This window comes from Oryctolagus cuniculus, chromosome 2 (assembly GCF_051225735.1).
Source record: "Oryctolagus cuniculus isolate XC-2025 breed Fujian yellow rabbit chromosome 2, ASM5122573v1, whole genome shotgun sequence".
Taxonomy (NCBI): Eukaryota; Metazoa; Chordata; class Mammalia; order Lagomorpha; family Leporidae; genus Oryctolagus; species Oryctolagus cuniculus.
This window is the reverse complement of record NC_142868.1, coordinates 70,474,449-70,496,231: the sequence shown is the minus strand read 5'-3', so window position 1 is coordinate 70,496,231 and position 21,783 is coordinate 70,474,449. Positions and strand designations below refer to the sequence as shown.

The 21,783-nt window shown below is 42.0% G+C and overlaps 1 long non-coding RNA gene across 3 annotated transcripts; it reads left to right on the top strand.

The window, feature by feature from the left end:
- Positions 1–4,600: 4,600 nt before the first annotated feature.
- LOC149127830 (uncharacterized) lies at positions 4,601–21,776 on the top strand. Of its 3 annotated transcripts, XR_016229942.1 has the most exons (4): positions 4,601–4,756; positions 4,980–5,031; positions 20,333–20,492; positions 20,928–21,776. It is a non-coding gene; the product is annotated as an uncharacterized LOC149127830 (long non-coding RNA). The 3 variants fall into 3 exon arrangements; XR_016229943.1 differs by lacking the exons at positions 20,333–20,492; positions 20,928–21,776 and adding an exon at positions 19,631–20,093; XR_016229941.1 differs by lacking the exons at positions 20,333–20,492; positions 20,928–21,776 and adding an exon at positions 12,190–12,409.
- Positions 21,777–21,783: the final 7 nt, after the last annotated feature.

Sequence of the window (21,783 nt, the reverse complement as noted above, 5' to 3'; positions counted from 1 at the left end):
GGTCATCCTAAAGTTGCAAGATCAGAAGTATTGTGTTCCATTTTTGGAACAGTTGAATATGGGCACAGAACTGCCCATATTGGCTACCTCTAATGATTATATTATTTTAGTTTTAAAAAATTTATTTGAGAGACAGAAAGAGTGAGTCAGATGCCATTGACAACTGGGCCAGGCCAAAGTTGGAAGCCAGGAACTCAAACTAGTACTCCCATATAGGTAGCAGGAACCCAGTCACTTGAGCCATTACCTGTTGCCTCAGGGTCAGCATTAGGAGGAAGCTGAAATGAAGAGCCAGAGCTGGGCATCAAACCCAGTGTTCCAATGAGCAATGCAGGCATCCCAACAGTCTTTGAATCGTTAGGTCACATGACTACCCTTTTTCCCTCCCTTCCTTCCCTCCTTCCCTCCCTCCCTCCCTCTCGCCTTCCTTCCTTCCTTCCTTCCTTCCTTCCTTCCTTCCTTCCTTCCTTCCTTCCTTCCTTCCTTCCACAGACACCTCTTGTGATTTTTAAGTATTAGTTTGAGGAATTGCCTAAGCAATTTAAATTTTAATTCAAGGAAATAGTCCTAAAATTAGTACCAAACACTATAATGAAAAAGGCACTATGTTCTAGGAAAAATTGAACTAAAAGAATCCATGCCAAAATGTATTCTATAAAATTATTGTACTTTGAGGCTGGTGCCGCAGCTCACTAGGCTAATCCTCCGCCTTCGGTGCCAGCACCCTGGGTTCTAGTCCCGATCGGGGCGCCAGATTCCCAGTTGCTTCACTTCCAGCCCAGCTCTCTACTGTGGCCTGGGAAGGCAGTGGAAGATGGCCCAAGTCCTTGGGCCCTGCACCCTCATGGGAGACCAGAAGGAAGAACCTGGCTCCTGGCTTCGGATTGGCGCGGTGCACCAGCCGTAGCAGCCATTTAGGGGGTGAACCAACGGAAGGAAGACCTTTCTGTCTCTCTCTCTCTTACTGTCTAACTCTGCCTGTCAAAAAAAATTATTGTACTTTGAAGATAAAGAATTTGGGGAACTCCAAGTCCAAATAAATGTAGTTGTAAGTTTGGTAAAAGATTGGCCTCTAAATTCCTCTTGGTTAATTTTAACTATCAGACAGGGAAGCAACACTACAAGATATTGATGTGAACAAAATGTAAGGCAAACTGCCCATTAGTGTGAAATGTTAGTAAAACATCCTTAAATGTGCAGCAATGCAAGAAACATTGTTCTTGTGGAATCTTCTTTAGGAAACTGCTGGCTATTGAATTTCAGTCAACCAAGAGATGGCATAGTGTGGGGAGCAGGGTCCATCTCCCACAACATGGTGGGGCACCCGGGAGAGAAATAAGTACTGAAACTGTGGACTGAAACTAACTCTATGCATCTGATCTCCCATCATATGGCGCTGAGAGGGAGTAAACAAATCTTACACAGCTGCTTCGTCAATTAGCTGATTCCTGATCCAACCTCTGATTGGAAGAGAGCGGCGTGCTCAGCAAGTGGGCAGCAGAGCACGGATTGGTGGGAGAGGACTATAAAAGGGGGAGAGAGACAACATGCGGGGACCCCTGAGAGAGTCGGTTGGAGAGCTTGTTGGTGCTGCTCCTCCGCGGAGGCGGGGGAGCGGCAGCAAATCCTGGAAGGACTGGTGTCGTTCCTCCGCGAGTGGGGGAGCGACAGCATAGGAAATTATGACAAAAGGATTTGTGATCATTATATATAATATATATGACTTATATATAATATATATATGACTTATGTTATATAATATATAATATAATATATATATATGACTTAAACAAACGTGGTTCATGACCAAACTCTATGTTAAGACACACAGCTAAATTAATTCAGAAATCTTGAAAATGAAAGAATCCCTAAAGCTGTGCAAGACAGCACAAAATGAAATCAGAACACAATTTTAATATCAGGTGGGATAGAATTCATGCCAAAAGACACTGCATCTAAGATGCCATTGATTTCCTGATTTATCATTATCCTGTTTCATTAAAAAATACACACTGCCACATAAATCGTGACAACATGCTTTCTAATCACCCAAGATTTTTATTTTATACTTAGTAGAAAAGGTTGACTTACTAAGACAAAGATTCTTAAAAATTGTGTATCACTACTGTACCTTCATAAAAAGGAATATGTCAGTGAAACAAATTGATTTATTAGTTTCAGAAATTGTTGATCTTCAGAGAAGAGTCATCATTTGAATCCATCCTAACCTCACATGTATAACTAATGAGCATCACTGGTGCTGCAACATTTTCTAAGGGCCTTCCATTATTGATTTGAGAGCTTTCTTCTAAACCATTGATTCTGGCACAAACGAGGAGGCAGCAGTCACCTGCAACTTGGGTAATTTTAGGAGAATTTAATAAAGGGACTATGAGTATTCATCTAGGTCTGAGTACGCTGTATAGTTCAGTATCTCAGCTGGTAGGGAACCCCTACCACTCTTGGGCCTTAAAGGGTTCTGCCTTACCCCCAGGAGCTGCTGCCTTTGGTTGAAAGATGCAGCCAGGCTGCCTGTGGAGTAAGCCAGAAGAAGACACCCAACCTCCTTCTCTGATCTTTTGTTGGGTGCCCTACTAGTTAAACAAAACTGAAAGCCAGAAACTAAAGACATCCATCCATCAACACAGTCCTTCCAAGATCCTCAGATGTCAAAATAGAGACACTGTTAAACTGTAGCTGTTGGTTTTCTCCGCACATTTCACATACTTCTCTTACCAAAGCATCCCACTGTGCTACCATTTATTTTCCTACTTGGATATTTCCTTTCCAGGAGCATGGGCAGGGACTATTTTCTGCTTAACTCTGCATTCCAAGGATGCAATTCCAATTGATACATAAAGTTTTGGGCATTGAGGGTTGTCTTTCTAAGTGTCTGGGCTCCCTCCTGGAAGATTTTGATTCACTAGGTCTTGAGCACAGCCCAAACACTTGGATGCTAGTACAGTCTTTTCACAAATGATTCTGAAGTTAGGTATAGCTTTAAAAACCTCTGAAATAAACAGAGAAGGGGGGAGGCAGGCATTTGGTGCAGGAATTAAGGTACCATGTGGAAATCCTGCATCTCATATTGAGGATGCCTGGGTCTGAGTCCCACCTCCACTTTTTTTTTTTTTTTAAGATTTATTTATTTATTTGAAAGGCCGAGTTACAGAGAGGCAGATGTACACAACAACCGGAACTATGCTAACTCGAAGCCAGGAACCAGGAGCTTCTTCCTGGTTTCCCATGTGGGTTCAGGGGTCCAAGGACTTGGGCCATCTTCTACTGTTTTCCCAGGCCTTAGCAGAGAGCTGGATCAGAAGTTGTCGCTCCCCCTCTTCATGGAGGAGCAACACTAAACCCTGCCTAGGCTTCATATCCAAGTCACGGCACCATTATGTCGCTCCCCCTCTTCGTGGAGGAACGACACAGGACCCTGCGCTGTTCTTTCGTCTGCTCGGCCCTCCCCGGGTTTGCTGCTGGTTCTTCCCGGGTTGGCTACTGTCCCTTCCACCTCCGTGGAAGGGCAGTTCCCCCTGGCCACATTCCCCACTTCCGCAGGGGAGCGGCACACCGCCGGCCGGCTCTCTCGGGGGCTGCACAGGTGTTCCTTCAGATGTTCCCCTTAGATGTTCCTGGTGCATGCCGTCTCTTCTCCTCCTTTATAGTCCTCCTCTGCCAATCCTAGCTCGGCTGCCCACACGCCGAGTACGCTGCTCTCCTCCAATCAGGAGCAAGTCCTACAGTTTATTGGTTGAACTGGAGGCAGCTGTGCAGAAGCTGTTTTCTTCTCTCCCAGCGCCATATTGTGGGAGAGCAGATGCATAGAATAAGTCTTAATTCCAATAACAGTATAGTCCGAGTTGCTCCCCACAAGAAGTGGAGCAGCCAGGACAAGAACTGGCGCCCATGTGGGATGTGGGTGCTACAGACTGGGGCTTTAACCTGCTGCACCATAGCGCGAGCCCCCCACCTTCACTTCTGATTCCAGCTGCTTGCTAATGCACATCCTGGGAGGCAGCAGATGATGACTCAAATAGTTCTGCCCCTGCCATCCACATGGGAGACTTGGATTGAGTTTCTCGCTCCTGGTCTTGGCCTGGAGCATGCATTCCAGGAATGATCAAGCAGATAAAAGATCTGTTGGTCTGTCTCTACCTTTCAAATAAGAATAAAAATTCATACATTCTTCCCAAGTGCGGGAGATCTCTGTCTCTGTTTGCCTTTTAAATAGATTAAAGATAATAATGGAGGGGGGCAGAATGTACACACCAAAATAAACCCCTTTGCTCTAAAGAGTGTGGTAAAAGTACTTGGAAAATGGTAGATGCAAGACAGGCATTGTGATTTCTCCTTTTCTTGCTGAAAACAGGAGATAAAATCTTCCATGTGAAGGATACCCTCACTATATCAGGAGAATGGAAATTTTTTTTTTAATTTTCTATTTACTATTGTGGGGGAGGAGAGAGAGAGTGAATGTAGAAACAGCTCCCACCTACTAGTTTACTCCCCAAGTGCCAGCAATGATGAAGGCTAGGCCAGGCCAAATACAGGTGTCCCATTTGAAGTAATAGAAACCCAATTACTTGAACCACCAATTGTTGCCTCCCAGGATCTATATTAGCAGGAAGCTGGAGGCAGGAATTGGAGCCAGGTATTGAATCCTGTCCCTCTGATCTGAAATGTGGGCAAGTGAACTGGTATCCTAGCCACTCTGAAGCAGTTTTTTGAAGGGGAAATCATGGCCTAGATAATTGTATGTAAATATACTTTGTTTAAAAGCTATTTTATATGCCCTTAGCCTCTATACGTACTTTTTTTCCTATAGTTGCCTCTTTGTTCAGCATAATATAAAAGCATCTAGATTTTGCCACTTCTTTGTGTCTTTGTTTGCCTATGAAGGCTCCTATGTTATATAAAATTATTACATTTGTCAACTTTTCTCCTGTTAATCCATTTTATGTCCATTTAATTCTCAGATCCATCAGGACCCTAAGAGGACAGAGGTACTGCTTTCCCTCCATTATACAGGTGAGTGCATGCCACTATTATTAGGTTACTTGTGAAACTGTGGAAAACAAAGGGCTCCTTCTCCCCTTGCTTAACAGCAAGCTTCCCAAGGCTGCCTAACTTACAGCCCATAATAGTTCTTTGCCCACTTGTTGCATAGTAACCTGCAATCCCATAATAATTGCTTTTGAAAAAAAAAAGGCTACTGAGCAGTCTTTCCAGGGTCCCTGATAAAGCTGGACAAAACTGGCTGCAGGCAACTTTGAATCTGGAGCCTGTGTGGACCAACTCAGACCGACCATAGAGTAATACTACAGCGTTAAATGACTCGGCTCCAATGACGTTTCCGCAGCCATCTTTGAGCATACAATGTATGGAGACCCGATTTATCAGAGCGCATGCTCAGACTACTTTCCCCACTCCTTCCCTCTGCACCAATCGTGTTCCTTCGCTTTTTTTCACTGAGCTCCGCTACAATTACCCTAACTCCGTAAATTCTCCAACCCTTCTCTCCACGGGGAGGTGGATGTGGGCCTTGACCTGACTTATCTCTTTCTCCCCATGCCTGTGGTAATAATAAACGTTCTCTTTCTCAGAAGCTAAATGTAGTGTTTTTAAAACAGTAATATTTTAAAATAGTGTGCATGCAAGCAGCAGGGCACTGTTAGCTATACCTTGGCCTTTCAAAGTGCTAAATGCTAAATCAAGAAGTATTAATTAAAGAAGTGATACAGAACTATTGGGAAAAAGAGGCAGGAGCTGCCTTATTCCCTGAGCTTTTTTGTTTAAGTTTCCCCTGAAGAACCTGGTCTTAGCATCGCCTGTCTTCTCGTCCACAGGTGAAAAGGAGTAACTTCTCTGATGTGTAACTGGGAGAGAATCCTTTTTCTTTCATGCAGCGAGCACCTTGCTTCTGTTTTGCTTTGTCTGCTTTTCCCTTTAGGCACAGTCTCTGCAGGCTGGGCTATGCCTGTTAATGTATGAGGAAGACTGTCTGATGTGACTTTCAGGAACGGGGAGGTGTTGTGGCCCTGAGCCACCCCAGAGTCTCCACAGCTCTATCTGTGAGAACAGCTGACCTTATCACACCTGCTGGATTCCTTTGTCAGTCTCCCAGTTGGTTCCCAATAGAGTGCAGGTGAAGCGTGTCTTCTTCCTCCTCCTGTTCTCCCCTCCCCTTGCTGGTACTGTTCTCACCCCTCCTCTTTCCTTTTCCAAGGGTCCGAGGCTCAGCTAATCACACCCCTTTATCTGTACACATCATCATCATCATCATCATCATCATCATCACCATCATCTTCGGGCCACACAAAGGCCCTCTCTAATTTATTTCTTATCCATTGGCCCTCTCAAATCCCAACCAGACTTATTACTGTATACAAATCCAGAATTATCTATGGCTTTCCCTCTTCAAGGTGGGTATTTCAAATTCAGAGCATACTGCAGTTACCCTAGTATTTCTAGATAAATAGCTGTTTCCTTAATAGTGTAGACATTCAAAATTCTACATGCTAGGGTTTTTTTTAATAGACAATACATAATCATTTTCTTTAGACATTCTATGCACTAGAACATCAGGAAGTTGTACTTCTATTTACATATAGTTTAGTACCTTTTAATCAGCCTTCCACTGCCCACCCTACCCTCTGCCTTCACCAGTCTCTGGTAACCACCATTATACTTTCTATTTATTGAAAGGCAGAGTTAGAAAGAGGAGAGAAAAGGTCTTCCATCTGCTGGTTTACTCCCCAAATGGCCACAATGGTGGATTGGGCCAGGCCAAAGCCAGGAACATGAAACTCCATACAGGTCTCCCATGTGCATGGCAGGGGCCCAAGCCACTTGGGCCATCCTCTACTGCTTTCCCTGGCACATTAGCAGGGAGGTGCATTGGAAGTGGAGCAGCCAGGACTTGAACTGGCTCCCATGTGGGATTCTGGTGTCACAGGCAGTAGCCTAACCTGTTGCACCACAATGCTGGCCACCACCATTATACATTTAACTTCTGTGAGATCACTGTTTTCTTAGAATCCACATTTGAGTGAGATCATGCAGTACTTGTGGTTCTGTGCTTGGCTTATTTAGCCTGACATAATGACCTCCATTTCTATCCATGTTGTTGTATATGTCAAGATATAATTTTTTTTTTGTGCTGGAATGGTGTTCCATTATATATGTATGCCACATTTTCTTTATTCATTCATCTGACCATGGACATTTAGGTTGTTTTCATTTCTTGGATATTGTGAATAATATTGCAATGAGCAGTATAATTTTATTTCCCTTGGATATATACACAGTGATATGATTGCTGGATTGTATTGTAGTTCAAATTTTAGTTTTTTGAAGAACTTTTAAACTGCTTTCCACAATGACTATAGTAATTTACATCCTCACCAACAATGAGCAAAAGTTCTTTTTCTCCACGTCCTCACCAGCATTTATCATTTTTCTTTTTGAAAGTAGTCAGTCTAACTAGAGTGAGGTGATATGTCATTGTAGTTTTGTTTTGTGTTTCCTTGATGATTAGTGATGTTGAGCTTTTTTTTAATGTACCTGGTGGTCATCTGTGTGTCGTCTTGTGAGGAATGTCTATTTAGACCTCTGCCCATTATTAAATTGGATTTTTTTTTGCTTTAGTTACTTGAGTTCCTTACATATTGTGGTTCTTAATTCTTTGTTAGACATATATTACAAATTTATTCCATTCTGTCACTTGTTTCTTCACTCTGTTGACTGTTACCTTTGCTATGAAGGTCTTTAGCTTTGCAAAAATCCATTTGCCCATTTTTGCCTTTGATTCTCCTGCTTTTGGAGTCTGATCCAAAAAATTTTGTGTATTCCTGAAGCATTTCTCCTTTGTTTTCTTCTAGTAGTTTTGAAGTTTTCAGTCTTACATGTAGGTCTTTAGTCCATTTTGAGTTGATTTCGATCCATGGTGAGATATAGAGTTCTAGTTTCCTTCTTCTGCATGTGGATATCTGATTTTCCCATCACTATTTATTAAGACAGTCCATTTTTTAGGGCATATTCCTAGAATCTTTGCCAAAGATTAGTTGGCTGTAGATGTGTGAATTTACTTATAGCCTCTGTTATGTTTCTTTGGTCTATGTGCTTTTATAAAATGTGAAACTGTTTTAATATATTTTAAAGGTAGGTAGTATGATGCCACCTGCTCTGTTCTTTTTACTTAAGATGATTTTGGCTCTTTGGAATACTTTCTGATTTCATTTAAATTTCAGTGTGTTTTTTCACAGTTCTGTGAAAAATATCATTGGTATTTTGATAAAGATTATATTGAATCTGTAAATCACTTTGGGTAATATTAAAATTTTAATAATATTGAATTCTGATCTGTGAACATGGTATATCTTTTTATTTCTTTTTGTCCTCTTCAGTTTCTTTCATCAATGATTTATAATTTTCATAGTAGAGATCCTTTACCTCTGACTAAATTTGTTCCTAGATATTTTATTTGTTTGTTTTCTAGTTACTGGAAATGGGATGCGTTTTTTAGATAATTTGCATTTGGTGCTTAACAACACTTCTTTTTTTAACAACAATTCTTTTTTTTTTTTTTTTTTTTTTTTGACAGGCAGAGTGGACAGTGAGAGAGAGAGACAGAGAGAAAGGTCTTCCTTTGCCGTTGGTTCACTCTCCAATGGCTGCCGCGGCCAGCGCGCTGAGGCCGGCGCACCGCGCTGATCCAATGGCAGGAGCCAGGTACTTCTCCTGGTCTCCCATGGTGTGCAGGGCCCAAGTACTTGGGCCATCCTCCACTGCACTCCCGGGCCATAGCAGAGAGCTGGCCTGGAAGAGGGGCAACCGGGACAGAATCCGGCGCCCCGACCAGGACTAGAACCCGCTGTGCCGGCGCCGCAAGGCAGAGGATTAGCCTAGTGAGCCACAGCACCGGCAACAATTCTTTTTTTAAGTTTTGTTTTATTTATTTGAAGGCAATGTTACTGGGCGGGGGGGGGGGGGGGGGGGGGGGAGGGAGAGAGAAAGACACCATTCACTGATTGACTCTCCAGATGACTACACCAATGTTTCATTGTCTGACCTCAGTACCAAGGTAATGAAAATGAATTTGGAAGAATCGTCACCTCTTGTATGTTTTGAAATAATTTACAAAGATAGATAATTAGTAGAATTTAGCAGTGAAGTCACCTGGGTTTTTCTTTAATAGGAGAATTTTATTATTGACTCAATCTAATTATTCCTTCTTAGTCTGTTTATATATTCTATTTCTTCATGATTCAAACTTGTTAGGTAGATGTGTCCTGAAATTTGTCAATTTCTTCTGGATCATCGAATTTGTTGCTGTTTGGCTTAATAATTCTGCACCTGTCAGATGGTTGAGTATGTTAAGAAGATTCCACAAATCGCTCCCCTCAGTGACTATTCCTGTAATGTTCATAACACTCCTTTCTTTTCATTATACCTTATACTTCCTCAGTTCCAACTTCTCTATCACCCCACTCTTAATAGAATCTCAATGCTGGAGCCTTCTCACACTTTTGCAAAAGTGCTCTTGGGGAACACTCAGAATGCTCCATCTCTCTGAGGTTCTTCTTTTGCGGTTAGCATCTACTTTTTGTTCCCAGATGCATCCCTGGGAGATGCCCATTTAGTTGCAGACAAAAATATTTCAACCTCTAGACACCCTGCATGGGAGTCACATGACAGTTTTCTGTGCCTCCCGGTTACAGGGACACGTTTAAAAGCTCCCTGTTTATTCTCACAGAAGAATCTGTTCACTAGGTTTATGATGAAGAAAATAGCTCTTATCAGAGAAATCTATCACAAACATTTTTGCTCTCTCTATATTCTAATTATTTTTATATTAAATCTACCTAAGAGATCCAACATTTTCAGTTGACTTTATGCATTTGGTACATAAAGTTGCCCTCAACCTCCCTTTGCTATCTGATATCTATAATATAGACAATTAAAGTGAAATTGGGGTAGAAGGAGTACTATTTTCACAATGTTAGAAAAATGACTAAGAAAGGCTATTAAGTGAAGAAGTTAGAAAAGGAAAGTAAAAGAGATTTTAGCCTCACCTTAATTGTAAAAGCTTAATCTCAGACCAGATGCCTCTCTGTCCCTCAGCATTGCTTTGCCTTATGCTTAGTGTGCTGGGTTCAACTTTTTGCAAATCTTATAACCTCCTTTTTCCATACTCATTTACTGTTGTGATCATTATTCAACCTGGATTTATTGAGTACCTAGGCTATGCCTGGCATTTCTGTAGGTTCTGGACAATCAAGGAGTTGAATATGAAATTCTTGCCCTTGCTAAAGTTGCATTATACTCAGAGAGACCATAAACAGAAAACTCCCAAAGTATATATTATAATGCCAGGTTAAGACAAGTGCTGTGCAGAAAAATGAATCAGTCTTAATGGATAGAATGTAATGGGGATTGGAGAATTCTGATTTAATTAGGGCTTAACTGATGAGGTGATTTTGTGCACAACCTGAAGGGTATGGAAGTACTATCCACAAGTGGCTGAAAAAGAGAATTCCAAGCAGACAGAAGAGCAAAAAGAAGTACAAAATACTCCTGACACAACAAATGTTGATATGATCTAAGAAAATCTAGGAGTCATTGTAGCTGAAGCAGAGCTAGCGGTGAGTTAAAAGATAGACAATGATGGATCAGAGTGTGTAGGACTTGTGTGCCATGTATACATTTTCAGTTTTTTTCTGTGTGAGAAGAAAAGTCAAAGCCTGAAACTATTTATTTCATGGTGTACCACCTTTGCTCTTCCCTTTTCCATGGTGGATATACTTAGACTCCCTAATACCCTAACAGATAATTTATTTTTCTATATTTCCCTTATGTAAGTATGAGCAAAATTATTTTTCTTCTAGCAAAACCTTCATATATGCCCCATCCTTTTTGGCATCTTTTTTCCTTTTTAATTAAAAATACTTTTTATTTATATGGAGTGAACAAATTTCATATATACAGATTTAGGAGCACAGTGTTATTTCCCACCCTGCCCTCCCTTCTGCCTATGCTGCCATCCTCCCTCCTCCTTCCTTTCTTATTTTTTCTTTTAATTTTTACAGTAACATACTTTCAGTTTATTTTATAATCACAAGCTTAATCCTCTACCAAGTAAAGAATTCAATAAATAGTAAGTAGAAAAAAATGATTGTTCCTCAAAAGTATAGGCAAGGGCTATAACCAATAATCAAATCTCAAAATCTTAATTTTGTTCATATACAATACAAGAAAGAGGGAACAACACATGGAAGGGTAGAGACACATGGCAAATATGTCTGTTATGAAAATGTGTCAGAAAGTGCAGGTGGTTCAGGTAAGTGGAGAGAGTGTTGTGTGCATGCCCAGGGTTGGGGGAGAAATGTAGAGATCGGAGTCTTGCTTGGAAAGATACTGAGGCTCTGCTAAGGAGTTTGGATACTATTTTGAAGGCAATCAGAGAAGGATTTAAATAGGGGAGTAACACAGATTGGAGTTAGAGAAATATAATATTGCTCTGTATAAGAAAAAAACAAAAAGTAGTTTATTAAATTGGCAATTTGCAACTATTTATTTTAAAACTAGGTTTTCAATAAGTAGTACATGCTAAAAACAACAGTTTTCTCAATGTAGAAATTGTAAAATGCTTTCTTTCTTGCTGTAAATCTCTTAGGCACATAAAATAATATTGTTGAACCTTATTTTCCACTAGAGTCATGAAAAATGGATAACAAAAAGATATAAAAGAAAATGCAATAAAAGAACAAAAATTGTCTTTGCAATTAGATTTTGTTTATAATAACTTGGTTCCTGTTATTGGTAAAAGCCATCTGTCTGGGATAACCACTCAATTTAAGTAAGTGAAAACATGATCTTGAAGGACATAGATTAAATCAACTCCAAAAAACAGCTCTTAAAGAGATTGCATTTCTTAGCAGTGTGGGCTGTTTATACATGTGCACTGTTGAATCATTGCATAATCATCACAAGGACAAACTTTTCATATAGATAATTAATATCTTGGTAGAGTTGCACAAAGTTTGAGAAAAATACAAAAGTGGAAAAATAACACTAGTTGTGAGTGGTGTCATATAAACATGATCCGTTTAAGCCACCAGTTGGGATGTTGGTATACCATATCAGAGGGCCTGGGATTGAACCCTGCCTATTCCACTTCTAATCCAGCTTCCTGCTAATGCACCTGGGAAGGCACCAAATGATAGGTCAAGTACTTGGGCCCCTATCAGCCACATGGGAGACCGCTATCACCATATCCAGTCTTGCCCAGACCTGGATGCTGTAAGAATTTGGGGACTGAACCAGCAGATGGAAGATCTGAGTGTGTACATTTTCCTCTTTCTTTGTCACTCTGCCTTTTAAATAAATCAATCTTTCAAAAGCTAAAATTAGAATAAAGTGATGAATTTGTGCACACAAAAATGTATGCCATTCATTTAATGGTATATTGAATAGTATATATTTAATGGTATACATTGATTGATCATTCTTTATGTACCAGCCATCTTCCACTGTGCTGTAGGGGGGGATGTCACAAAGATAAATGAGATATTGCCTGATCCTAAAAAACCTCAGCATGATGAGAGAGAATAGAAAGATCCAAATGCAATTTATAATATGCTAACATCAAGGAAAGGAGAGAATGCACAAGGAAGGGAATGCCTGTCTGTTCCTGTCATTGGAAAGGGCTTCATCAAGCGAAGTGAAACATGAATGAGTGTTGAACAAATATCAGGAAAGGAAAGACAGACTGGGCCAAGGGAACTTGTGTATAGAGACATACAAGAGTGGGAGAACTTGACACTTTCAAAAGAGGATCAAAGTGTCAATGACAGGAGCATAGGAGTAGAAGTTAGGACTGGACAGGGAGATTGGATACATATTGTGAAAGTCTTGTATAGCACAAAAAGACAACTGGACATGGTCATTTAGGCCCATGCCTATCTAATGACCATCCATTGGATGGCACAGGAAAAGGCTGATAAATGTGACACATCTTCCTGCAGCAAAATTTACTTACTGTTAGGGCATTATGTAAAACAATTACTTTTCCTTAGAAGACAAGATGGAAAGCATTACAAAGTTCACATAGATTCTCAAAGTGAACCATGTTGACAAAGATTTGTTTTTTATTTTTTATTTGAAAGGCAGAGACAGAGAGAGAGAAATAGAGAGAGATCTATCTGCTGCTTCATTCCTCAAATGTCTGCAACAGCCAAGGGTGGCCCAAGCCAAAGACAGGAGCCTGGAACTCAATCCAGGTCTACCATGTAGGTGGCAGGGACCCAACTACTTAAGCCATCACCTCCTGTTTCCCAGGGTACAAACTAGCAGATAACTGGATGGGAAGCAGAGCTGAATTATAACATAAGGAATCCAATATGGAATGCCAGTGACCCAAGAGCCATTTAAAAACTGCATGAAATGCCTGCCCTGCCTAAGATATTTTATTCCTAAAGAATTGGGGTGGTTTTGATTATAAACCTTCGCCCTTTCAAAACTGTGTGGTTAGACTTCTACTACTAGAAGAAATTTCAACACTGAGACACAATATTATGTTATGAGCTACAACTGAAGTGTTTTCAAGGAGAGCGCACTCATGATCAGTTTGGTGGCAAAAGCAAATGGAAGTACAAATAAAATGCACAGAATTACAGAGTAAATTAAAATTATGTTTCTTCAAAAATTAATGAAAGAAGAAGGAAGGGGTTGAGGGAGTGAGGAAGTATTATTTTCTTAGAATTGCACCTATGAAATATGTGCAATCTGCCCTCTTTATATTAATAAAAAATTTTAAATTAAAAAATGCACACAGAGGGTGTGTTCAGGGTTCGATGGTCAGGCCAGGTTTCTGTTCAAGTTATTTCTTATGTTTGTATTTGCATTATTAGGGGACAATTTCAGGCCTATGACTTTCAGAGGACCAAGAACTTTATTTTTCTTTTCCCAGAAACCTTTTATTTAAGGTATACAAACCATGCATTGCATAAATACGACTTTAGGAACATGATTCTTCCCAGCCTGCCCACCCTCCCACCCACACTCCCACCCACACTGCCACCCTTCTCCCTCCTACCACACCTGTTCCTATTTTTATTTTTATGAAGATCTATTTTCAGTTAACTTTATATATATAAGATTAACTCTATACTAAGGAAAAGGTCAAAATAAATTGCATGGAAAAAAAACATGTTCCTCAACAGACAAGACAAGGGCTGTTCAAAGTCCTCACATCTCAAAATATCAATTTCACTTCTATAGATTACATTATAGGTTCTCTATTAGTTATATCAGGGAGAAAATATGGTATTTGTCCTTTGGGGACTGGCTTATTTTACTAAGTATAATGTTTTCTAGTTGCATCCATTTTGATACAATGACAGGATTTCATTTTTTACCACTGTGTAGTATTCCATGGGGTATATATATATCCAATAATTTCCTTATCCAGTCTTCAGTTGATGGACATTTGGGTTGACTCCATATCTTAGCTTTTGTGAAGTGAATTGCAATAAACATGGGGGTAAAGATAACTCTTTTATATGCAGATTTCATTTCCCTTGAGTAAATTCCCAGGAGTTAGGTCACTGGGTTATATGGTGGGTCTATATTCAGTCTATTTCTGAGATATCTCCATACTGTCTTCCATAGTGGCTGTAAGAGTTTATATTCCCAGGGTGCCTTATTCCCCAAATTGTTGCCAGCATTGGTTACTTGTTAATTTCTGTATGAAAGCCATTCTAAGGGAGATGAGGTAAAATCTCATTGTGGTTTTGATTTGCATTTCCCTGATGGCTAGTGATCCTCAAGATTTTTTCACGTCTGTTGGCCATTTGGATTTCCTCTTTTTGAAAAATGCCTGTTTAAGTTCTTTGCCCATTTCTTAACTGGGTTGTTTTGTTGTTGTTGAGTTCCTTGAGCTCTTTATATGTTATGGCTATTAATCGTTTATCAGTTGCATACTTTGCAAATAATTTCTCCCATTCTATTGGTTGCCTTTTAACTTTGCTGAGTGTTTCTTTTGCAGTGCAGAAGCTTCTCAATTTGATATAATACCATTTGACAATTTTGGCTTTGATTGCCTGAGCCTCTAGGTATTTTCTAAGAACTCTTTACCTATGCCAATATCTTCTAGGGTTTCTGCAATGTTTTCTAATAATTTGATGGTATTGGGTTGTAGGTTTATGTCTTTGATCCATTTTGAATGGATAATTGGATAAGGTATATGATAGGGTTCTTGGTTTATACATCTGCATGTGGAGATCCAGTTTTCCCAGCACTATTGGTTGAAGAGACTGTCCTTGCTCCAGGGATTGCTTTTAGCTCCCTTGTCAACAATAAGTTGGTTGTATATGCATGTGTTGATTTCTGAAGTTTCTATTCTGTTCCATTTATCTATCCATCTGTTTTTGTTCCAGTACCAAGCTGTTTTGATTACAACTTCCTTGTGGTATGTCTTGAAATCTGGTATTGTGATGTCTCTGGCTTTGTTTTTGTTGTATAAGATTGCTTTAGCATTCAGGGTCTCTTGTGTTTCCATATGAATTTCTGTATCCATTTTTTCTATATCTGAGAAGAATGTGTGTGCTTGGTATTTTGATTGGTATCACATTAACTTTGAATTCACAGTTCTGCATAGCTTCACGGTTTACAGTTAAGACGACTATAGATCAAATGATTTGTGCTTCCATTTTCCTTTTCTATCAATTATAAAGAGAGGAGAGGCCCTTATGACCTCCAAGGCATGCCAAAAAAAAAAGAAAGAAAGAAAATCCCACAAAATAAAGAAATTCCTGTTTCCCCCTCCTTATTTGAGGAATGAGCCAGCAGATGGGAGATATCTTTGTCTGTTTCTCTCTCCCTCCCTCCCTCTCCCTCTTTCCCTCTATCTCTCTTCTTCTTCCTCTCCCTCTCTTCCTCTGCATGTGTAAGTACCTTTCAAATTTAAAAAAAGCACATGTTCAAGTATTTCTTTAAAAATTCACAAGTTGCTAAATAATTGTTCTCATTGACAGCATGACCTTAAATATTAGTTCAGAGATGACTTCTGTGTCCATCGATTCACAGCCCAGTCTAAGCAATTCTTTCTCTTTGATCTGCTTCCTGGACTGAGATCGGTGTCTGGAAGGTTCTCCTTAAATTCTGAACACTTTAGAGAACAAGGAGGCTACTCCAGGGTCAGGCCCTCATTATTTCAAGAGCCTATAACTTGTTTTTAGAGGAAAAGCATTTTCTTCTTTTTTAAAATTTTATTTAGTAAATATAAATTTCCAAATTACAGCTTATGGATTACAATGGCTTCCCCCCGCTTATCTTCCCTCCCACCTGCAACCCTCCCCTCTCCTGCTCCCTCTCCCCTTCCATTCACATCAAGATTCATTTTCAATTCTCTTTATATACAGAAGATATATTAGGTTTATATTTAGTAAAGATTTCAACAGACTGTACCCACATAGACCATAAAGTGTAAAATACTGTTTGAGTACTAGTTATAGCATTAAATCACATTGAACAACACATTAAGGACAGAGATCCTACATGAGGAGTAAGTGCACAGTGACTCCTGTTGTTGACTTAACAAATTGACACTCTTGTTTATGGCATCAGTAATCTCCCTAGGCTCTTGTTTGAGTTGCCAAGGCTATGGAAGCCTTTTGAGTTCACTGGCTCCGATCTTATTTAGACAAGGTCATAGTCAAAGTGGAAGTTCTCTCCTCCCTTCAGAGAAAGGTACCTCCTTCTTTGGCCCATTCTTTCCACTGGGATAATACTCGCAGAGATCTTTCATTTAGGTTTTGTTTTGTTTTGTTTTGTTTTTGTTTTTGTTTTTGTTTTTTGCCAGAGTGTCTTGGCTTTCCATGCCTAAAATACTCTCATGGGCTCTCCAGCCAGATCTGAATGCCTTAAAGGCTTATTCTGAGGTCAGAGTGTTGTTTAAGACATCTGCCATTCTATGAATCTGCTGTGTATCCTGCTTCCCATGCTGTATCATTCTCTCCTTTTTGATTCTATCAGTTAGTATTTGCAGACACTAGTCTCGTTTATGTGATCCCTTTGACTCTTAGACTTATCAGTATGATCAATTGTGAACTGAAATTGATCACTTTGACTAGTGAGACGGCATAGGTACATGTTACCTTGATGGAATTTAATTGGAATCCCCGGCCTGTTTCTAACTTTACCATTTGGGGCAAGTCCGCTTGAGCATGTCCCAAATTGTACATCTCCTCCCTCTCTTATTCCCACTCTTATATTCAACAGAGATAAATCTTCAGTTAAATCTAAACACCTAAGAATAATTGTGTGTTAATTACAGAGTTCAACCAATAGTATTAAGTAGAACAAAAAAATACTAAAAAGGATAAAATATTAAGTTGTACATCAACAGTCAGGGCAAGGGCCAATCAAGTCACTGTTTCTCATAGTGTCCATTTCACTTCAACAGGTTTCCTTTTTGGTGCTCGGTTAGTTGTCACCGATCAGGGAGAACATATGATATTTGTCCCTCTGGGACTGGCTTATTTCACTCAGCATGATTCCTACATTTTGTTGCAAATGACCGGATTTCATTGTTTTTGACTGCTGTATAGTATTCTATTTATCCAGTCTACTATTGATGGGCATTTAGGTTGATTCCAGGTCTAAGTTATTGTGAATTGAGCTGCAATAAACATTAAGGTGCAGACATCTTGTTTGTTTGCCAATTTCATTTCCTTTGGGTAAATTCCAAGGAGTGGGATGGCTGGGTCATGTGGTAAGATTATATTCAGCTTTCTGAGGAATCTCCAGACTGACTTCCATAGTGGCTTTAACAATTTGCATTCCCACCAACAGTGGGTTAGTGTCCCTTTTTCCCTCACATCCTCGCCAGCATCTGTTGTTGGTAGATTTCTGTATGTAAGCCATTCTCACTCGGGTGAGGTGAAACCTCATTGTGGTTTTGATTTGCATTTCCCTGATTGCTAGTGATCTTGAACATTTTTTCTTGTTTCTGTTGGCCATTTGGATTTAGAGGAAAAGTTTTTAATTCCTCAAAGTTGAGCTATCATCTGAAGTCAAACCAAGAAAACTTTTGGCACCTTAATTACTAAATACACACACGCACACACCCTTAAACTTACACACTACAGGACCAGTCCATAGATGATCTTGCTCACTCATCTATTCCTCCTGGAGGATATTTTATATTGTGCTAGGAACATGGAGTTCTCTCAGATAAGAAGGGACTTTCTGGAACAGCCCAGGCTTTCTTTTTATCCCTTCTAGAACAAGATGTCTTGCAACACTTTTGCTCAGTGACCAGTTACTCCCAGGTATAAATCCAGAGCAGGACGCCTCTGAAGTCTCTAAGCTGCAGTGCTACATTAGCCATATGCAGAAGAGACTCCATGCATCTGAATAGCTTTCCTAATGAAGGGAGCAGCCGTGAGCCGCCATAAAAGTGGCCTTGATGAAATAGAAAAACAGGAACTGAGACAAACAGTTCCAGAAACAGTCTTGGGAAATGGGGGAGTAAACTGGTTCACAGAGAAAGCAGTTAGCTACTATTCAGAGATATGGGCAACAGAACATCCTGTTATGTACATAAGCCCCCTCCCCTGTGCTTGCTCAAACTTAACAAGGAAAACCCCAAGGCACGTAAGGCACATAGCAGCCCGCTTCTCTTCCTCAAACGACCCCCCCCATCATACCCTTTTGACCTAGTACTTTTCCACTGACTATACCTCCCTACCGCTTCCAAACTGCCATATTAGGTCAATTGCTGAGAATTATCCAATGAACTTATGCCACCCTATGGTATGTTAATTTTGTGGTTTTGCCCCTTAAAAGCTGTGTGAGATGACTGCTCAGGGCTCCTCTCTTTCTCGCTGCTTGCGGCAGTAGGGGGCCCATTTGCGCAAATGAAATAAAACTACCTCTTGCTTTTTGCATCGCCTGGTCTGGAGTCTGTGTTTCTGGGGTCGTCACAAAAGGGCACCACTTTTGGGGTCCTTCATTTGGGGGCCCGTCCGGGATTTGGGAGACCCCAGACTCCCGCACTCCATCGGCCTGACGGAGGTAAGTTTGCTTACTTGTATATTATTGTAATTGTGGTTTGTACTGTTTGTCCTTGTCTGCCAGGGCGACGTGGAATCCGTCCTGGGGCGCCTGTGCAGGCTTAGTATTGGACCAGTGGGGGAGACAGACGTGTCCTGAGACCCCTGGTCCCACCCTGGAGGACGGTCCAGTGGTGGTCTGGGAAGAGGGGAAAGAGAGCATTTCCCTTCTTCCAGGGGAGAGTCTGGCCAGACGGCCGCTCCCATCTGAAATTTTAGTTTCGGTTTTGTCTCGGTCTGTTGCTGCGCGGCTTGTGATTTGTGTTCTGTGTGTCGCTGTTTTTGTCGTTCTTTATTTCTTACTGTCTCCCCCATCTGTCGTCATGGGGCAACAATTAACAACACCTTTAAGCCTGACTCTAGGACACTGGAAGGAGGTTCGAGAGATCGCCCACAGTTTGTCGATGGAAGTCCGCAAAAAGGAGTGGGTGGCGCTCTGCACCTCCGAATGGCCCACTTTCGGTGTCAGGTGGCCGAAGGATGGAACCTCTAACCTTGACTTAATTTTGCAGGTTAAAGACCAAGTCTGCTGTAAGGGTGGAGGGGAACGTCCAGAATAAGTACCGTATGTCACGGTGTGGGAGGACTTGACCCGGAAGCCCCCACTTTGGGTTAAGCCTTTCCTCACACACGGAGACACCAAAGACCACCAACAGAAAGATAAGGAGGAAGTTGATAAGGGTCCCAGACCTTCCCCATTTCCCTCCTCAACTCCCCTAATCCCCGCTCCAACAGAGACCCCAGTGCAAGGTCCCCCACCAACCTCCGATCTCTATCCCCTAAAAGAACTCCAACCACTGAAAACCGCATGTCCACCCATCCTTTCGGGTGGACAGGAGGACCTCCTCCTTTTGGATCCCCCGCCACCTTACAACCGTCCGGCATTGAGGGAGGTGCCTCCCTCTGCCCCGTCCCCGGACTCTACAGTCCAAGAATCAGAGGGACCACAACCCCTTTCCCTACGAGACCCCTCACTGCCCAGTACCCACCTGCGTCTTCACCGAGAGCGGAGTTAAGGGGGGGAACATTGGGCATCCCAGGCATTCCCATTGCGTTTGGTTGGGGGGGAGCTTCAGTACTGGCCATTTTCCGCGTCAGATCTCTACAACTGGAAAACCCACAACCCCCCATTTTCGCAGGACCCTCAGGCCCTCACGGGCCTGATTGAGTCGATTCTGTTAACCCACCAACCCACTTGGGATGACTGTCAGCAGCTTTTACAGGCCCTCCTGACCACGGAAGAGTGGCAGCGGGTTTTCACAGAAGCCCACAAAAATGTGCCGGGGGATGACGGCCGCCCCACTCAGCTACCTAACGAAATTGATGAGGTGTTCCCGCTGACTTGACCGAATTGGGACTTCAATACGGCAGCAGGTAGGGAGCGACTCCATCTCTATCGCCAGGTTCTCCTGACAGGTCTCCGGAGGGCAGGAAGACGCCCCACCAATTTGGCCAAGGTACGTGCGATTGTGCAGGGTAGTGAGGAAACTCCGGCAGGATTTTTAGAAAGGTTAATGGAAGGATACAGAATGTATACTCCCTTTGACCCACAGGCCCCTGACCTGCAGGCCGACGTAATCATGTCCTTCATTGGACAATCGGCCCCGGACATCCACACAAGGCTACAGAGGCTGGAGGGGTTGCAGGGGTATACACTGCCGGACCTAGTCAAGGAGGCAGAAAAGATTTTCAATAAAAGAGAGACAAAGGAGGAAAGAGAAGAGAGGTTATGCAAAGAACAGGAATGTAGAGAAGATCAGAGAGATAAAAAGAGAAACAAGGACTTAGTTAAGGTCCTGGCCACCGTAGTTGCAGGGTCAAAGACAAGACAAGACAAGGGCAAGCAAGACAGGGACCAGGGAGACAAATGGAGACCGAGAGTGGAACGAGACCAGTGCGCCTACTGTAAAGAAAGAGGACATTGGGCCAGGGACTGTCCGAACAAGGGACGGCCGAGACCCCAGCAGAGAACTGCTCCGGTCCTGTCATTGGAAGACGATGAATAGGTAGGTCAGGGCCAGGAGCCTCCCCCTGAGCCCCGGGTAACCCTGAAAGTGGGAGGCCGACCAGTCACCTTTCTGGTCGACACAGGAGCCCAGCATTCAGTTCTTACCACAACTGAGGGCCCTCTCAGTTCCAAGACATCATGGGTCCAGGGGGCCACTGGAGGAAAACTGTACAAATGGACTACTGAGCGTAAGGTCGACCTGGCAACAGGGCGGGTCACGCATTCGTTCTTACTAGTGCCGGACTGCTCATACCCCCTGCTGGGAAGGGATCTGCTCTCAAAGGTTGGGGCCCAGATCCATTTCCAAGACAAGGGAGCCACAGTAGTCGGCCCCGCAGGCCAGCCCCTCCATGTGTTGACCCTGCGGCTGGAAGACAAACACCGCCTTCATGAGTACCCCCTACCAGCTCAGCTCCAAGTAGCATCTGATTGGCTTACTAAATTCCCCCAGTCTTGGGCGGAGACAGGAGGAGTAGGGCTTGCTATCAGACAGCCCCCAGTGATAGTAAACCTGAAGCCCACGGCCACTCCCATATCTATCCGCCAATACCCTATGGCTGTGGAGGCAAAGGTCGTAATTCGGCCACACATACAGAGACTAATAAAACTGGGCATATTGAGACCTTGTCAGTCACCTTGGAATACCCCTTTGTTACC